At 34.9% G+C, this 18,411-nt stretch overlaps 2 long non-coding RNA genes across 2 annotated transcripts in view; one reads left to right on the forward strand and one right to left on the reverse strand.

The window, feature by feature from the left end:
• Positions 1 to 398: 398 nt before the first annotated feature.
• LOC120225199 overlaps positions 399 to 18,411 on the reverse strand; it is a 187,200-nt gene continuing 169,187 nt past the window's right edge. Inside the window, exon 4 of the long non-coding RNA XR_005526765.1 lies at positions 399 to 912. This is a non-coding gene — a long non-coding RNA (uncharacterized LOC120225199). The remainder of the gene's footprint in view (positions 913 to 18,411) is intronic.
• On the forward strand, positions 10,931 to 17,243 carry LOC120225198. Its single transcript, XR_005526764.1, has 2 exons — positions 10,931 to 11,019; positions 16,961 to 17,243. It is a non-coding gene; the product is annotated as an uncharacterized LOC120225198 (long non-coding RNA).

The following is an 18,411-nucleotide window of genomic DNA, read 5'->3' on the forward strand; positions in this document are numbered from 1 at the left end:
TACACATTATTTTGTCAGCATGCCTATGTCCAAAACAGGTCAATATTTCTCAAAAGTACATTTTATGACATAAAAAGTGCAATATGGCAGGAAACAGATTCTATTAATAGCGCTTTCTTGCTTTCATTAAAATAATAACAATAGTAACAATAGTAATTCAAGACCAGTGGCATTCCTCAGTACCTCTCTATGTATTTATTATTGCTTATATTCCTAACAGCAAATATTTGAGTTTATGGTCTAAGCATTGTCTAGTTACAACCAACAAGTCAAACTTGAACCTCTGATACTTATTCAAATGGACTTATTAAAAATAATAAAAATGCAATTAGCACTGATATTTGTAGTAACAAGAAGTATTAGACATTAGGTTTAATAATTTTCTTTAATCTGTTGAATTAAAGTAAATAACAAAGAGACCAAAACATAGATGTCAGGGCACTGATAACCTACCAGATGGTAGGCAGACCACAAGGCAGAGATGAGACTCAGTGCATTTAATTTTTCTACTTGTCAGCTGTGCAGGTAATATGAAGGATGGTAGAAAGTGTTAAAAGGAAGTGATGAAGTATGCCATTTATTTAAATGACAGAGCCCTTTATTAGTGCCTATTTATCATAGATAAGTTAAAGTGAATGGGAGGAATAGTTTACAGTCATAGTTAAATAGCACATTTCTAGGGCTCAAGAAAAATACTATAGCAGCTCTTAGAAGATCAACAGGTCTGAAAATTTTGGATTTTCTAATAATTACTGCTGCACACATGCAAAAACATTTAGGATCTATGCAGAATATTTTTATTTGGCCATTGGTTCTTCTATTTCTCCCCCAGGGTTTCAAAGTATATGCTGGCTTCAGAGATCCTTCAGTTTAGCTATTTTCAATAAACATTTTCTTCAACCTTTTTTCAAACTACAGGTGAGAGGTAACGACATAAAGCAAGGAAAAGTTATATTTCTAAAAGAAGTTTATTAAAATACTGAGATAACACTGTGATGATTGAGCTAGACTTGCTAACTTACTAACGGCTAATTGTTCCATCCCGATCTGAGAGGAAATAGATTTGACATTGTATCCATTACCTTAAATTTCTCATACAGTTATGAAACATTACCATTAGAGAAGATTTTATAAAAACTTTTGCTTGCAGAGTGTATATAAATAGCTATAGATATAAGATAAAAGCTAATTCAATATATTTAATTTCCTAATAATTAATTGCTGCAGGGGACTGCCTTGGTAATTTTTTATAAAGTTGTTTCAAATTTTACCCTAAGAAGTTGTATTTGTTCTGCCCAACCCTATCATGTGGCATTTGTTTTATATTTGTTTTACAAATGTGATATTCTTGCTCACTTTTAAATTGTATTATAGTCACACATACACACACACACACACGATGTAGGCAACTTTAAAAATGATAAATTTGGGTGGAGGAGGAGAGAAAAATTGACTATCCATAGAGATCTAACTGTAAACATTTAAAAGGGAGACAACTGAGAAGTTATCCAGGGAAAATTAAGTATTTTCCATTACATTTAGCTTTTTCAGTAATTGAGAGGGAGTTCCTGGCCAACAATGCAACATATTTAAAGCAATCAGTATGTCAGAGAAACCTGCTCACAGTGATGAAACCTTCTGCTTTCTGATATGCCTGTGCAATGATAACACTAATTCATGACTCTGGTAATTTGAGAAAGTGTTATAATAAGCATCGTCTCTCAAAATCCACATGAAATGAGCCTTCTTTAGAAGGAGGGATGCACAGCTCCAGGGGCCAATTCCAGACCTTCTGTGAAAGCAACCTCAAAAAGAAAGAAATCGGTAATATTTTTTCCTGTGATATACAATCTTTCCTCAACAGGTGATCCAATGGAATCTTTACTCAAGGTGTACTATCTCTGAATATTCTGTATCCTTAGGCTTGATACACTAATTACTTTTTACATTAAGTTTTCCTTTACCTGGCAAGTAACCTAATTCAATAAGTGCAGTTCCCCACTATACTCTTCCCTTAAAATACTACTTCTATCTTGTGATGTTGTTCTTGCAGCAACTCCATGACAAGTTCATTGCTTTCTGGTTCCAAAGACTCAGGTCCTATCCCATTACTAAGCTTCATGTATCTTCCCACCTTGAGAGCAATAGTATCCTTAAGGGTTACAATAATTCTCATCCAATTCTGTGAAAGAAGGTCATTCTTCTAGGAAGAAAAGCTTCCTGCTGCAATCTTACTCAAAGGTCTTAAAAGTAAAATTATACTCTTCTCTATCTCCATATATCACATGGCACAACTGTGCCCAGGTCCCAATGGATGTAAATAAGATATTGCTGTAGTGGTGTACAACATGACTTGGGAAGCTATAGCAGGCTTTGTCCTCAGTTCTTTGTCTCTGAATAGAACCATCTGGCCACCACTGATTTCCATGCCATTTCCCCGACCTTGATTTTTCCCTCACAGTGCAAGAGCTGACAATGTATTTTATTCTGCCTGACCAATATTTTGCTTTGGTTTTTTCCCTTTCATTCCTCTATTCTGTAGCCCACAGGGCCACCTCTACTGGAAAATAAAATGTCCCATTAGTAGACACACTATTCCCATTCAATGTACTGGTTGACTGGCAATTTCAGGATACAGGTAGCATACAGTATTTGATGAAACAGTTATGTTTAAGTAAGAACCCTGATTCTCCAGATCACCCCTGGTGTGCCCAATTATATTGCCCATATTCCACCTGAGTGCTACTCAACACATTTGCACATATACGTACATATATGCATACACATACACACACACACACACACACAAGGAGAAGGAGCTCGTGGGAGCACAGTAGCCATGGAGATATCCTGTTTTAATAAAAGTGTTGCAATTGATTGGAATGGACATATGTAGGCTTATTATCTCTCCTCCCTGAAAATCCTTGCCTCCTTAGTGATTTTTAAATTAATGTAACTAAGCCCTGTAGATCATATTCTATCTCAACCTAAGAATTTGGTTTATGCAAGATCATTTTATTAGTTGATCATAAGAAGACCTTTATTTTGTAAGTAGGGACACTGGATTGTGAAGGTAGAGGTCAGGAATAAGATCTTTGCTGTCAAACAAGAGCTCAAACTGTACTGCTTTCAGATTTTGGACTTTGTATAAGGTTCATATCTTAAAACCTCAGTATTTGCATCTCTAAAATGAAAATAATAATGCTTCTCCATAGGCTTATTGTGGGAACAAATGAGACAATATTTATATATAGTGCCACCTTGCTGGGTACATACTATATAATTAATAAATGGGAGCTTGTATTGTATTGCTTTTTCATTATTGTTGCTGACAAGAAGCTGTATACTTAATAGAAAATAAAACAATTGCTCCTTGAATGGAAGAGGGCACTTGTTGGGATGAGCACTGGGTGTTATACAGAAACCAACTTGACAATAAACTATTTAAGAAGAAGGAAAATAAAAACTGCCCCCCATCAATGAATATGAACATTTTCACCTATAATATAATCCTAGGGCAGAAGTAAATTCTGTTGCCAGGTTATATAACTAGGAAAACTATTTTTCCAAATCCACTGCAGAAGGTTTTACAACTGAAAAAGAAATCCAAACAAATACTAAGCCAGAATGGCTTGGGGATTAGCAATCAGAAAATCTGCTAAATATTAACCATGGATGTTTACAGTATTGTCTTTTTCTTTTCCTTAAGTTATGTGTCAGTATTTTTATTATAAATAATCCAAAGGAGGAAAACATGGAAGATAAATAAAATACTGTATTATATTTTTATAAGGGGAAAATGTACAAACTATAATGTCCCCTTTTAAAGCCCTGAGTTTTTTATAATGCAACATGACAAGATAACAACTACTTGAATTGAAGCATAAAATACAGGTTTCCAGTATTTTTTATTTCATGTAGTTAATAAAATTGCTTTTATGGTGATTGCAACTAATAGTTCAGTTACACAAATGACTCTGCTCTTACAATATTTCAATAACCTATGATATCTAGGTCAAAAATACTGTTTTAACCACTTGAGATTTCTGTGCTTTTCATCAATCAGAAATCAATTTAGATTAACAAATCAGAATGAAGTTTAGTGCTTCCCACAGATTAAAAAATGTATACTTCAAATACGACAAAATGCATAGTCAAAAACAAACAAGCATGCTAAATGCAGTTAAAGAAACACACTGCTCTCTCAAGTTTTGTTTTTCATCTGTAAGAACAAAATGATAAAAGAAAATAACTCCTAAAGATTATAAAATATCATAGCGTTTCTGATGAAAGAGTCAACACTTTAATGTCTCTCCTTCCCGCCTGGCTGAGAACTCAGGCAATCAAGTCATTCATTTTAACTTGATATTTTCAGAGCACTGGAAACCACTCTCTGACGTTCTTACCCTGACCCCAGTGACAGGAGTTTAAGGACTCAAAGCCCTTTGGTGTGATGCAAGGGTCTCTGTCACTCAGCCAGATCCCTTGGAAAATGGGGGCTGGCCCTATGCTGGGCGCAGGGAAAGGAGTTTGGGGCCGGCTGTGGCTGCCTGGAATGGGGGATCCTGGAAGGCAGATCTTCTGACGGCTTATGTCAATCCAGAAAAATTAGATAATCTGACCCAGAAAGAGGAAATGGCTTGCACAGGGTGGGCAAGCTCTGCAAAGGGCAGAGGCCTTCTCAGTCCTATTCAGTTGGGGTTTACAGACTCCAGAGCAATAGGTGGCATATAAAAAGTCTTGGTAATTAGTTATTAAATGAATGAATGAATAGGAACTTAGTTAAGGGATAACTTTTTTTCTGTCATCAATTTGGCCAATTTCATTTCACACTTGAAGAATATTGGATTGGAAAGAATTTTGTCAATATCTTTTTTTCTTCCCTTTTTGGTTTCCAATAGGTATTTTGTCAAAAATCCTTTTAAAAATGAAGCCAGTTTAATTATAACTGCTGAGGAACTGTAGAATTGGTTCAATTGCAAGAAAACAAATTATGGCAAAGCAGGAAGAATTTCCTTGGAACAATGTGCAATGGTGAATTAAATGACTTTATTTTGCTTTTTAATTTTAATGTTTTTCATATGTATAGATCTCTAAGATTTCAAAGTAGGGCACATAAATTATAAGTTTGCATTGCCTATATTTCAATTGATGAATAACTGATTCCCCAATATTATAGAAGTGAACCAACTGCAGTTTCCAAACAATGGATAACATTTAGAAACAAACAAACATATACACACACAAAAAAAGCCTATCCGCAAATCAGTGTGCTATGGAAGGTCAAAGCCTGTGTAGCAAAGACTTTTCCTTACAATAGAGTACAAGCTAAATAAAAAAGAAAATAATGAACAAAAGGAGTGATTCAGGTTACAGTTTCAAAGTCTTGGGAAAATTCTATTTCTATAGTATATTGACTTGAATAAGGAGAGGGAAAGAAAACCCATCTTTAAAATTACTATTGAATAATTAAAATAATAAAAACAGGTTATCTTTCAGCATCAAAGAATGTTCATATATTCATAGAACAAGGGCTTACATTTATTCACATCCATTTTTTGAAATTATGATAAATACCATAAAGTAGAAATGTCAAAAGCTAGGACTGTTTATAGCAGGAGTTTCTGACCTTATTTGGGGCACAGGAAAGCCACTCTTGGAGAAATTAGTTCTGAAGGATGCTTTCAAGTCCATTATTTAGTGGGAGGGCATGGTAGACTAGCTGGGGAGCAATATTGAAAGAAGGAGGGATATTTGCAGGAAGCACTATGAAAATAAAAGGACCACAGGGCCTATGAGAAATTTTAAGAGTAATGTGACTAAAAAGAAGAGAATAATAAGGAAGAGAGATCACTCCAAAAGGAGATGTTGGAAGATCAGAAAGCATCTTGGTGTCCGGGTTAAAGAGCTGGGCCTTAATCTTAAAAGCAATAGGAAGACACTAAAGAATGTGAAGTGGGATAAGATATGGTCATATGAGTGTCTTTGAAAGATCATTCTCATTGAATGTGAACAGATTATGGGCAATATAAAAATGTTTGACATTAGTGCTGCAAGGTGATGATAATGGATTTGATTAGAATCCTAGTGGTAGACATAAAGAGAAGTAAATAATAAATAGGGATTTCAGACATATGCAACATGTGGTTCAGAAAGTTTGGTCTGGATTTTAAATACTTGGTAGAGAAAATTGGGTTCCTTACTTCTTTTGTAAGAATCTTGAATTTGGAAGTACTTATTTCTTTCACTTGATCTTAGCCAAAAGGCCAAGAAGCAATTGTACTTATTTCTTTCAGATAGAATGCAGATATTCAGCTCCCAGAAGGGAATTTGATACAATATTCATGCTGACTGTCAGCCACTTTTGTTAGCTGGTGAGGTGTCAGGCCCTCTGCGAAAAAAACTTTTTTTTTGTACCTGATGATCAGTTTCCGTTTTGTGTTGTAAGTTCTTTGCCTATCATATAGTCCCATAGTTTTGTGGTTTTGAGAGTGTGTTTCACGATGAAGGAATATTAATATATACTTGGAAAATGTTTCATTGAGCAAATATAAACTGATTTTGATTTTGCAAGACATCTTTGAGTCACCACTGTGACTCAAAACACAGGTTGTATGAGGGAGATACAGTAATGACACATTTCCTTAATTATTTGAACATAGGCAATTCCTCCAAGATCATCTTTATAACTTGTACTTTATAAATTATTTTTAGGCAACTCTTTGTTAAATGACAGTCTCTTGTTCCAAGCAGTACCTTTTATTCAATAGTTTAACATGACTTAAAAAAACAAAGTGGGGGTGCCTGAGTGACTTAGTCAGTTGAGTGTCGACATTTAATTTTGGCTCAGGTTATGATCTCACAGGTTGATGAATTCAAGGCCCATATCTGTGCCGTCAGCACAGAGCCTGCTTGGGCATCTCTCTCTCTCCCTGTTTCTCTGTCTCTCCCCTGCGCTCTCTCTCTCTCTCTCTCTCTCTCTCTCTGTCTGTCTCCCTGTCTCTCTCTCTCTCAAGTAAATAAATAAGCATTAAAAAATAGCCACATGGTCTTTCCCAGGAGATTCCATAAGATTTGTCTGGAAATATTTAAATGTTCATATACTTTACAGGATGTTAAATCTTGAGCAAACTGGCATGTGCCACTTATAATCCTTTTGCAGTGACCATTTAGGACAAGTTTATCATATATTTAGCTGGTTAATTTCCATATTTGTGGTGGCATTTGTTCATATTGTGTATAGTGCATTATGTTTGGATTTAGGGTGAAGGCAGCATTCAGAAGGAGGGTGAGCAATATCAATCTAGTCTTTCAGATTATAATCAATGATCTAGCCATAGTAGTATGTGGAAAAATAGTTAAGGATAGGGAGGGAAAGGGGTTTTCTTGTTTCTTCTACTCACTGCTTCCTATCCTTACCTAAATTACTATCATTATTACCTAAGATCCTGAATACAGTTATCACTTATGTAAAACTTTCTGGCCTGAGTCCACATTTTGGAAATCTAAAGCAATCAAAACATTGACCTCTACTTCTAACCCATTTTTTAAAAATAATTTGCTGCCCCTGGTAGTCATATAATTTCTCTAAGATATATCTGACTACCTGCCTTTAAGATATATACAATGAATACGTAAGAGATGTCTTTATGACATCTTTATGTATTTCTTCTCTTGGTAATTAAAGATAAATGTATACCAAAGATTCCAGAAATACACATTAAAAGCAACAAAGTGTAAATAAAAATGATGGTGTTGGCAATGATGCTGATACTCACTGAACAACCCATACTCATTGAATTGCAGGCTAAGTGTTCCATGCAATGGCAGGAACATAATAAATGATGTATAAATGCTAGTCATTATCACCATGCCTGTTTAATTCTTCTAATTCAATTTTGTATGATAATCTAAAAGTTATAAACCCATTTGACTTATAACTCAATTTATAATCTTGAAGAGAGAATGAACCAAGTATGATTAGTCAGGATACAAAAAAAAAAAAATCAAGATTGGTTAAGCTAAAGTTATTTTAAATATGAAACATAATTTCCTATCTCTTTTAGCATCTCCTTCATCTAATAAAACCTGCGGCTGGCATCATTACATGCATGACAAAGTGAACACACACACACACACACACAAATATATCCCTAGGGCTTTTTGTAAACACTTGCTTCAGAGGATTCTTAAGCATTTGCTCCACAGTTTGTCCTTCCAAAAAAGAAAAGAGGAATCTCCAATTTCAAAGATTTTGAAGCAACAGAATATTCTGGTTTATATTCAAAGGTAATTTCTAGGGATGGGCATGGAGGAGGACGCTTGTGGGGATGAGCACTGAGTGTTATGTGGAAACTAATTTGACAATAAACTATTTGTAAAAAATTAAAAAAAAACAACAACAAAAAAACAAAGGTAATTTCTATTCTTACAGACCATATTTGGAGACTGGCAATATGAGACTGGGAAACCTCTATTAGAAGGTACTGAACTGAGGAAAATGCATGTGTTCATGTACCGAGCAGATAAAAATAATGTCAGTGCTTAGGTTTATTTCATTCTATACAGCTACTCTTACCCCTTAATAGTTTTCCAGCATAATGAATTCCAAATTTGGCACTAGAATTGGGAAGTACTGTGCCCAGAAGATGAAAAAAATCTGTACTATGAAAGTGAGAAGAGTTTGAAGTGAAAATATTTTTGACCAAGGGAGACACTGCTTTTAATCATAGCACCGCAACTTAATAGCTAGGGTAACTTTGGTGGTTAGTAGTCTTGGATCCTAAGTTTCCTCATATGCAAAATAGGTTTAAGGATAATTCGATTTCAAAGTCACAGCCAGCTACTGAAATAATACGCATAAGCTGCATGCCACATAAGCACTCAGTTACTGAACACCTATTATGTACCAAGACACAGTCCTAATGATGAGGAATCCCAAGTGAGCAAGATAAATATATTTCCTGGATATACATTTCCTAGGCATGCAGAAAGAAGCCCAAAAAACAAATATTTTTCAAATACATAGTGTCAGAAATACAGATTGAGAAACACTCAGAATAATTGGCTTATACTCTTCACAGATACCAAGAAGAGATAAAGATTGAAGAGCTTTTTCACCATAGAAACCTAAAGAACAAGAAAACTACATGTAGTGTATGATCTCAGATTAGGAAAGAGGAGAAATGGCTACACAGGGCAATATTGGAATATTTGACGAATCCAAATGTGAACTGTGGATCTGGTAATATTATATCAATGTTAAATTTCCTGATTTTGATAACTATTCTATGGTAAGAATGGTAGTTCCTTGCTCTTAGGAAAGAGACACTAAAATATAGAGGAATAATGGAGCAAAATGTTTCCAACAAGTCTCAAAAGACTCAAAAATATGGAACGAAAAAGGGAGGAAGGATACAAAGGCTACAATAAAGCACTTGGGGAAAATGCAAATAATAATGAGTCTATGCAAGAGTTCAATGCACTATCCTTAAAACTTTTCTGTCAGTTTGAAATTTATATATAACCAATACACAGGCATTTTGACTGAGCAAAGGGAGAAAGTAATTCAACAAGTATCATTCCCTGTTTTCTTTGCCTTGGAACCTGACTTTCTAGAGTGAACTGTGCTAATCTTATTTAGAATTCAGCAGTAGAAATTGAGAGTTACACTTTATATGTCCTCTATATTGAGTAGTACAGTTCTACCTCAATGGGTTTGATGAATTCAATAATTGTAAAGTACAGGACTTTAGGTAGAATTATGTTACTGATTTGAATGAGTTGAAAAACAACCCTGAACACCTGGCACATTTCCTAAAGCTGGTGTTTTATTGGGAAAACAAGCTCAATGTGTAGGGAGCACAAACAGCATATTGGCATTTCAAAGCTAAGGAATTAACATCACCTTCGTGTCTCCTAACAAGTGAGAGAAATGAAGAACTGTAGTTTAGTAAAGAGGAATTTGTGGTTTTCAATTTAATTACTCAAGCATTTCTTGGACTGGGTCAAATATTCAATGTATAGCACATGCTTTAAAATCAAAACTGTTCATTATATTCATTTCCTGATTACTCAAATTAATAGTGTCACACATAAACCCATTTGTGTCAACTAGAAGGTTTACTTCTGAATTATTAGAATAAGTGTGCATGCACATGTATGTGAATATTTGGGTTTGTATACATGTTGTAGAGCAGAAAACTATGTATACAAATCTAAAGTAACATATTCTCACAGATAAAAATGTTTACAGTATGTGAAAAATAAGGCAAAATAATTTTGTAAAGTACTATACATTGGTTTTATGAAGAAAATTTGTACCTTTGACTTGTACAAAGCAAGCACCTGTAAAAATACAAAATCTAGAAGTACTGTAATGGTTATTTATTTTAAGTTTTTCTGCTTTGGCATTGTTGGTCTTTTGACCTATTTCACTCATGGGCAAGGAAATAGTATCTCATCCATTTTCCCCAAATTCCTTAAAATTCCATAATGTGAAGACAATTCACTTCTCCCACATGTTGTATTGTCTTAAATGCTTTATCTTATTACCATGTGAGTATTTATTCTAAAATGTAGGATAAATAAAAATGCAAGCCTAGAACTTTCACTTTGAATTACATTAAGGTTTCATATAGCATGAGAGAGCTGCCTGTGTAGCCGTTTTTGAAGAGCCAGCCCCTGGAGAGAAGGAAATTTTATGGAGGTAAGCCAGATTTTCTGCACAACGGCTTTCTCTTTTGGACATTTATTGATTTTTGACATACACCAAGATGTGACTAAGCTGGGTAGAGAAGTGGCTAAGCATCCTAAAATACAAAACAGCTTTTGGTAACTTCATATGTTTGGGGAAACAAGAATTGGAGCTCTGGTACAACAAAGCATCTAGAACTTGATTGACCAAAATTCCACTGATGAATAAGGTTCACAGAAGTGAGACTGGCACTCAAGACCTGTTGTTTCATTGGGTCATTATCTGATTAAGCTACACAGGAGATGATGCAAAGGAGCCAAGCAGTAAGTGTGTGAAAAGCAACCAAATATGACTAAAAGAGTCGTGTGGTGTTCTCAGCATTTCTACCATGTTCAAGAGACCAAAATTCAAGACCTCTGAGAAGGAGTGGCCTTAGTAAACACTCCAGGCTCTAACTGGGATCTCTGGAGGGGATATACCATGTGAGGAAAGCTAGAGCGGACTAAACCATGCCAAGACTGCAAACTAGTGTCAAGTTAGTTCCGGATCTGAATGGACTTAGTAATGTGTCTCTTTATGGCGTGCCAAGGGATAGGGTAAATCATTGCTAACATTCTTCACACATAATATTGACAGTGAAGCCAAAATTTCTTGGGATATTAAGAAAAAAGACCAGAAGAAAAAAAAAAAAACAGGCAATACAAAGTGACACAAATAATACAGTTATGAAATTTTTAAGGAACTGTGATTAATAACTGTAAGCAAATAGATGACCAAGTAGAAAGTTTTAACAGAAAATAAGAAAAGAATCAATTGGAAAAATTTAAACTAAAAAGTACTGTATTTGGCATCATAGCATGATAAATGGGACACAGCTGAAGAGATGAATGAACTGGAAGACAGATCAATACACAACTTCTAGACTATAACACAGAAGGCAAAATAGATGGAAAGTACAGAGAGAAGCACGTGAAACATATTATGTAACAGATGAGCCCAAAACATGCATTATATGTTTCATATCTGTATTTCTTACAATAATTCCAAAATTTCCATCAACAGTAGAATGAATAACTACATGTTGGGATGTTCATATCATAGAAAACTATTTAGTGTTGAGAAATGAACCATTGCTACGCACAAAAATATTGAATCATTCAACCATCATATTATATAAAAGAAACCATATACAAAAGAGTACATGCTGCATGGTGCCATTTACATAGAACTCAAAAATGGGTGAAATGGATCATTATTATCAGAGAGGGGTTAATTACCGGAGCTGCTGGGGATGCTGTGAGTATTCTTCTTCTTTACTCAAGAAGGGGTTACACAAGTGTATCTGCTTTGGGAAAACCCGCTGTACTGTGCACTTATGATCTGTATGATTTTGTGTATGTATGACAAACTTCAGTTAAAAAATATTCTAAACAATTAAAGCCTAAGTATATTAAAGTTAAAATTAAGATTAAATTTCTGAGGGATGAGTCATTTTCATTCTCCCACAGCTAAGAAAGTTTATTTGGACATTGATTGCCTTTGGCTTTCAAAGAATGCAAGGAATTAATCAGGAGACAATATCAAAATATGAAAAAAATAAACCTAATAGGAGGTGCAGGGAGGATGTGTGTATATCTGAAAGATGACTCAGTAGCTCTGCATGTCCTTAAAAAAAGAATAGAGTAGAGCCTGCTGGAGACCAAACGAACTGTCCCAGCAATTTGTCTCCCTCTTGCAATCCAGCAGACCTAGGGATAGTTGATGTAGTTGAAGGCAAGAATCAGAAATATCAGATATTAATAATCATACTACTATTGAATTTATATACTAATAATAAATCCAAGTGTGAAAAGTACACTTATCTTGATGAGAACTGGATAATATATGGAATTATGGAATCACTATATTGTACACCTGAAATTAATACAACCCTATATATTAACTACACTGGAATGAACATTTATTTAAAAAAAAAAGTATTTCCAGTCTTTTTCCAATCTTCTTGCCAAATAACAGATTATTTTTTTCTCTGTATGTTTTTTATTTGTTGTTGTTTGTTTATTTGCTTTTCACCATTTCTAGACATAAAATATCCCAAACTTATTTGGCGCTTCTTTCCTTTATACTCTTTTGATAAGGATTTCTTGATTCTAGACACTGATTTCCTTGACAGCAGGGTTATTTCTTACTTGGTTATGTATCTATATTTCCTAATCAAGCACCCATCAAAGAGTAAGTACTAAACATATGTGTGGTGTGTGTTACTATGATAAATTAAACCCAGGATTTAAATTCGGGCTGATATTTAGTATTTTCAATATGGTACATGTTTTGCATTGTTTTTCCTGAGAAGAGAAGAAAATAACCCAGGAACTATGCCATCTTTGGCAAACGTATTTTAGGATGCATTTGTGCTGCTGTGATTTAAAATCTTGCTAAATTTTCTCTGAGATTAGAGCTTTTGCCTGTGATTTGGCACATATGTTTATGTGGATCATATGTTTATGATCAGCTTTTACATTTGTCTCAAGACCAGGCTGGATATTAGTAAAAATCTCCATGTACCTTTTTATCCGATTACTGTTTTGTAAGTACAAAGCATGTCCACTAATTATGTCTCTAGATGGCTCCCCACAAATGTAATGGGAAGAAAATCACAAATTGGCAAATTAACACTTTAAAAAGCCTTCCTGGGAGCGAGGCTACATGGAATGTGAAACCCACCTTAACGAGGTCAGTGTGACCACAAATGTTTTCTACACAAATGACCTCAATTCTATAAAAATACCCTAGAGGAATTTGAAATGTGTGAAAAAACGAAACATATTTGCTTCATGTTAATATCAAAATTTTAGGTTTTAAAATCTTATTTGCTTTGGATACAACTTCCAACAATCCAGGCTCACCGGCTCCAGTAGCCAATAGATATATTGAGATGGAGAGCAATAGAAAATTTATGTGACTTGGGTGCCTGGGTGTATCGGTCAGTTAAGCATCCAACTTCAGCTCAGGTCATATCACAGTTCATGAGATAGAGCCCCACGTCGGTCTCTATGATGACACCTCAGAGTCTGCTTTGGATTCTGTGTCTCCCTTTCTCTATGTCCCTTTCCTGTTCGTTCTCTCTCTCTCTCTCTCTCTTTAAAATAAATCAATATAAAATAAAATGTAAAGAAAATAGTTGTGACAGTCTCTAGTACATGCCCATCTTCTTTTTCAATGGTCACTATGACCTAATGATAGCTCATTGATGATTCATTTGCTTGAAAAATTTTCTGAACTAGGTCCAACATTACAAAAATGGTGCACAGGAAGTATTTTGTCACTACTCTATACAACTGCATCAAAAAGAAAGAGAAAAAAATTCTATGCTGTCATACTATGTACACTTAATCCCATACATCACTATTAATCATAATCATATAATATTTTTACTATTAAATAAAACCTTAGGGGAAATCTTACCATTGAGATAAGGAACACTGAGGTCTAGAGACTCAGCACCTTCCTCAATAATCGATAGGTAATTAGTAACTAAGTTGAACTACAATTTACTCTGGCCTACAAGAAGGAGTTTTTCCTGTAATATATTTTTTGGAGTAGCTCTTTACAAATGTGATTATGAGGTTTTTTTTTAAAAGGGAGATAAAATAAAGCTCTTATCACACTCCAGTAAAACCTTTACATTCTAACAAGGAAAGTTCAATAATAATTGTTTCTTAGGTCCCTATAACGACTACTATTTTTAGGTACTCATCCTCAGCGGATAGATAAACTGAGAAAAGGAAGAAAGAAGAGTAAAGTATGCAGGAAGACTCAAGATGAAGAGGAGATAGGTAGTCAGAGAAAGAGAGCACCAGGGTGGAAAAATACATACCAAAGCTTAGGACAAAGGAACTCGTTTTGAAAATATTGTATGAATATCAATCGTATATGTTTACATGCAAACTATTGCTGTTGTGGTGGTTCAGATATACGTTCGTAAGTTCTTTAGGGATTCATTTCTGATGAATAAAATATGGTAGAAACGATGGTTCCTGATTTCCAAGACTAGTCACAAAAGGCACGTGACTCTTTTCCTTCGATCTGGAATCTCTCACTAGGTTAAACCAGCTGCCATCTTGTGGGGATAGTAAAGCAGCCTTACAGACAGGCCACTGTGGCAAGGCACTAAGCCTTCTGCCAACAACTGATACTAACGTGCCAGCATGTAAGTCACCTTTGCAATGGATCCACCAGCCCTGGATCAAGCTTTCAGAAAACTGCAGCCCTGGCCAATATCTTGACTATAATCTCATAAGAGATCTTGAACTAGAACCAGTCAACTAAGTCCCTTTTAAATTCCTGACTTCTGGAAACTGTGACATAATAAATCTTTATTCTTTTAAACCATTAAATTTGGGGGTAATTTGTTACAATGCAACAGATAACTAATAATGTTATCATATTGAAGTGAAAAGCAGTGTCACAGAACTCATAAAATCCCATTATTGTGGTACGCCATATGTAACGACTGTTCCTGTAGATTGTGGATCAGCCATTCCATATGGTTCAACCTACAGGACAGGAGCACGACCAAATCGTCCTGATTTGCTCTGGACTTCAGTCTCTCAGGATACTATTGTTCAATGTGTTTGTCCTTTTCTAAATTAAAATCACATGGCAATATAGTCCAGATTTTCTGACACAATGTTGTGATGTAACTGTTGGAAACCAATAATTTGTGGATTACCTCTCACTTTAGACATGTAAATGATAATTATAAGCAAATGATGATCATTCTCTCTTGCAAAAGGTATTTTGGGCTTTTGACTTGGAACAAATATTTGAATAAATGATAAAATATGCTTCAAATATCTTACACAATCCCAAGTAACAAAAGTCACTTTCTTTTGATCCTTAGAAGGACTGGTTGTCCTTAGGGCAATGTGTTTTCTTTACATTAAGACACACACACACACACACACACACACACACACACACACCCCACACAGTCTATAAGTATATAATTACTTTTGAGTGCTGTCCTCATTTTAATACGATTAAGATGCCTCAGCTGACCCAGGTAACACAAAATTAGCCATTTGATAACTTCCTATCTTATTTGGCACAACCTTTGCCATTTCCATGTTTCTACTGACAGAATATATCCAGCCATTGATTGAGCATTTATTTCTGCTTCTAGTCTACCTAGAACTCTCACATGTGTGCTTGATTTAATGCAAAGGTGTATGTATAACCTTTACAGAACAAGATCACAACAATTTCTCACTTATATTTTTCTTTATCAGCATTAATTGAAGACAAATCTTAAATGGGATGTTATAAAGACTGGTATATTTTACCCTGACTGCAGATGCAAAATTCTGCTATTATTTTGAAAGGCTTTCGTCAATTATCTTTCTTAAGAGTTTGTAGGGATGTGTCATCTATGAATAACTGTCATGGGGTGCTTATGTTCTTTGAAAAAAGAATCTTTGAGCTAAAATTCTGTAATTGCTAATGAAACTACTCTGTCACCTTAGGAATCTATTGACAATAGAACAGATATGGTTCTTAGTTTTTATGGTTAAATCCCACAAAGGTTTGGTCAACACCAGTGATTCATTGGAAGCAATAAGGAACTCTTCACAAATTTAAAACTAGAAATCATTTTCCATTTTGTATATTAGCAGAGCACAAACTTACCTAAATTCCTTTTAAGAGCTGATAATGTTAGGGGCGCCTGGGTGGCTTAGTCGGTTAGGCGTCCGATTTTCGCTTAGGTCATGGTCTTGCGGTTCGTGGGTTCGAGCCCCGCGTCGGGCTCTGTGCTGACTGCCAGCTCAGAGCCTGGAGCCTGTTTCAGTCTGTGACTCCCTCTCTCTCTGACCCTCCCCTGCTCACGCTATCTCTCTCTCTCTCTCCTAGAAATAAATAAAAAACATTTAAAAAAAAAAAAAAGAGCTGATAATGTTAATTGTGCTTTTCTCTGGATAATAAGATTAGAATTGATCTTTATTTTCATTTCTGTTCAATTATACTCCTTAACATTAATTTTAAGAGTTAATGTGTATTTCTACTCTATTCTGTGATATAAATAGGCAATATTAGGATTTATATTTATACTTAATATATAATTTATATGCTATAAATATAATCTTTGTGTAAACACAGTAACTGTCTGGCAAACTGATACTAGAAGGAATATATAAAGCTACTAATTGACTCAAATGTAGGTATAGAAATCTTATTGAGTCTTTTTCTTATTTTATTTTTATACAGCTCAGCCTATCTCTATACCCTCTAACAGAGAGAGATTATGAGTTGAAACACCTATTGTGCCCACATGGAGAAATTCTGAACTTCTTAAACAACTGGCAAATAATGTGTACAGCTTGGACTTTCTTTGAAAACAGAATGCTACATTAAAGGACAACAAATCTTCTGGCAATAACTCAAATTTAACAGGTTGCTGCAGCAAATCTATCTAAACAACCAGTGTGTGATCCCACAAGAGTATCAACAGTGCATTGTCCTGAGAATAAAAATGCTTATATTAAATCTGCCAATTTGCAGTGGGTTTTATGGAGGTATAATTTTCCATTTTAAATGTAAACTTCTCTGTACAAAAACACTTGAATAATTATGAAAATGTAAGTAATCCTTTGCAAAAAGTAATTATGGTGAAGGAGACTTTCCTTTGCCTTCAGTGTTTTATGAGTGTGTTTGGTTCCATAAGCAAACTAATTAAAATGTTGCAAGACACACTGAAATGCTGGCATTTTAGATGGAAAGCAGTTGTACTCCTGGCAAAGGCTGTTTCATGTTTCTAAGGAATTTTGAAATTGTAGTTATAATAAACTATTCAGTCAAGCAAACTGAAAACAAGAGCCAAAATCATGCTCTCAGCTTTGAGATCTGTAGCCACTTGCCACCACACAGCCGTGAATTTCCTAAGTATAAAGTGGGATGAAAAACACAGTTTTTGTTAGAAAACATTTGAAAGAGGGGGAGATTGAAAAAAACTGTAGTATTTATATAGCTAAAATAAGATAATATAATTTGGAAGTCATCTTATTGTTTTCGGTTATTTCCATAATTTAAAAATGATTAGCCAAATGTCTGGCAAATAATGTTACCACCACAAACAGGAATGCTCTAGCGTAACAGATAATAAGTTGAAGGACTGTATTATGGTGAAGGCTCAACAGTAGATACTGTACCAGAGAGTCTTGGATGTATAAGGCAGCTGCAGAACGATTATTAGGAGTACTGCATCCAACAGACTGCATTTGAAACTTGAAATGTCCATCTTCTTCACTTTGGCCAGTCATGCTTTGGGCAAGTTTACTGAGTTGCTACTTTTTAACAATCACAGAGGTAGGAAGGGGAGTTTCAGTAGTAAGGAGTCTAAAATAGTGTCTGTATGCATGGATTTTACAAATGCAGCCCTTCTAGAATGCAGTTTAGCATATTAGGGAGTTATGGGCTATGGGGTCAGATCACATGGGCTTAAATCCTGGCTTGTCCACTAATTATGTGTGACATTGGACAGGTTAATTTGTTTAGTTAACTACTTAGTTAATTAGTTGAGTATGCTCATCTGTGGAATAAGAATTATAATAGTCCTACCTCATGCAGTTGCTATGAAAATTAAATGAGTCAGCCTATGAACACATTATTCTTAGCACTCAGTATAGATTATTTGCTATTATCTTACTTCCACTCCAACA

The sequence above is a fragment of the Hyaena hyaena genome, unplaced genomic scaffold (assembly GCF_003009895.1).
Source record: "Hyaena hyaena isolate Hyena2069 unplaced genomic scaffold, ASM300989v1 scaffold_1363, whole genome shotgun sequence".
Lineage (NCBI taxonomy): Eukaryota > Metazoa > Chordata > Mammalia > Carnivora > Hyaenidae > Hyaena > Hyaena hyaena.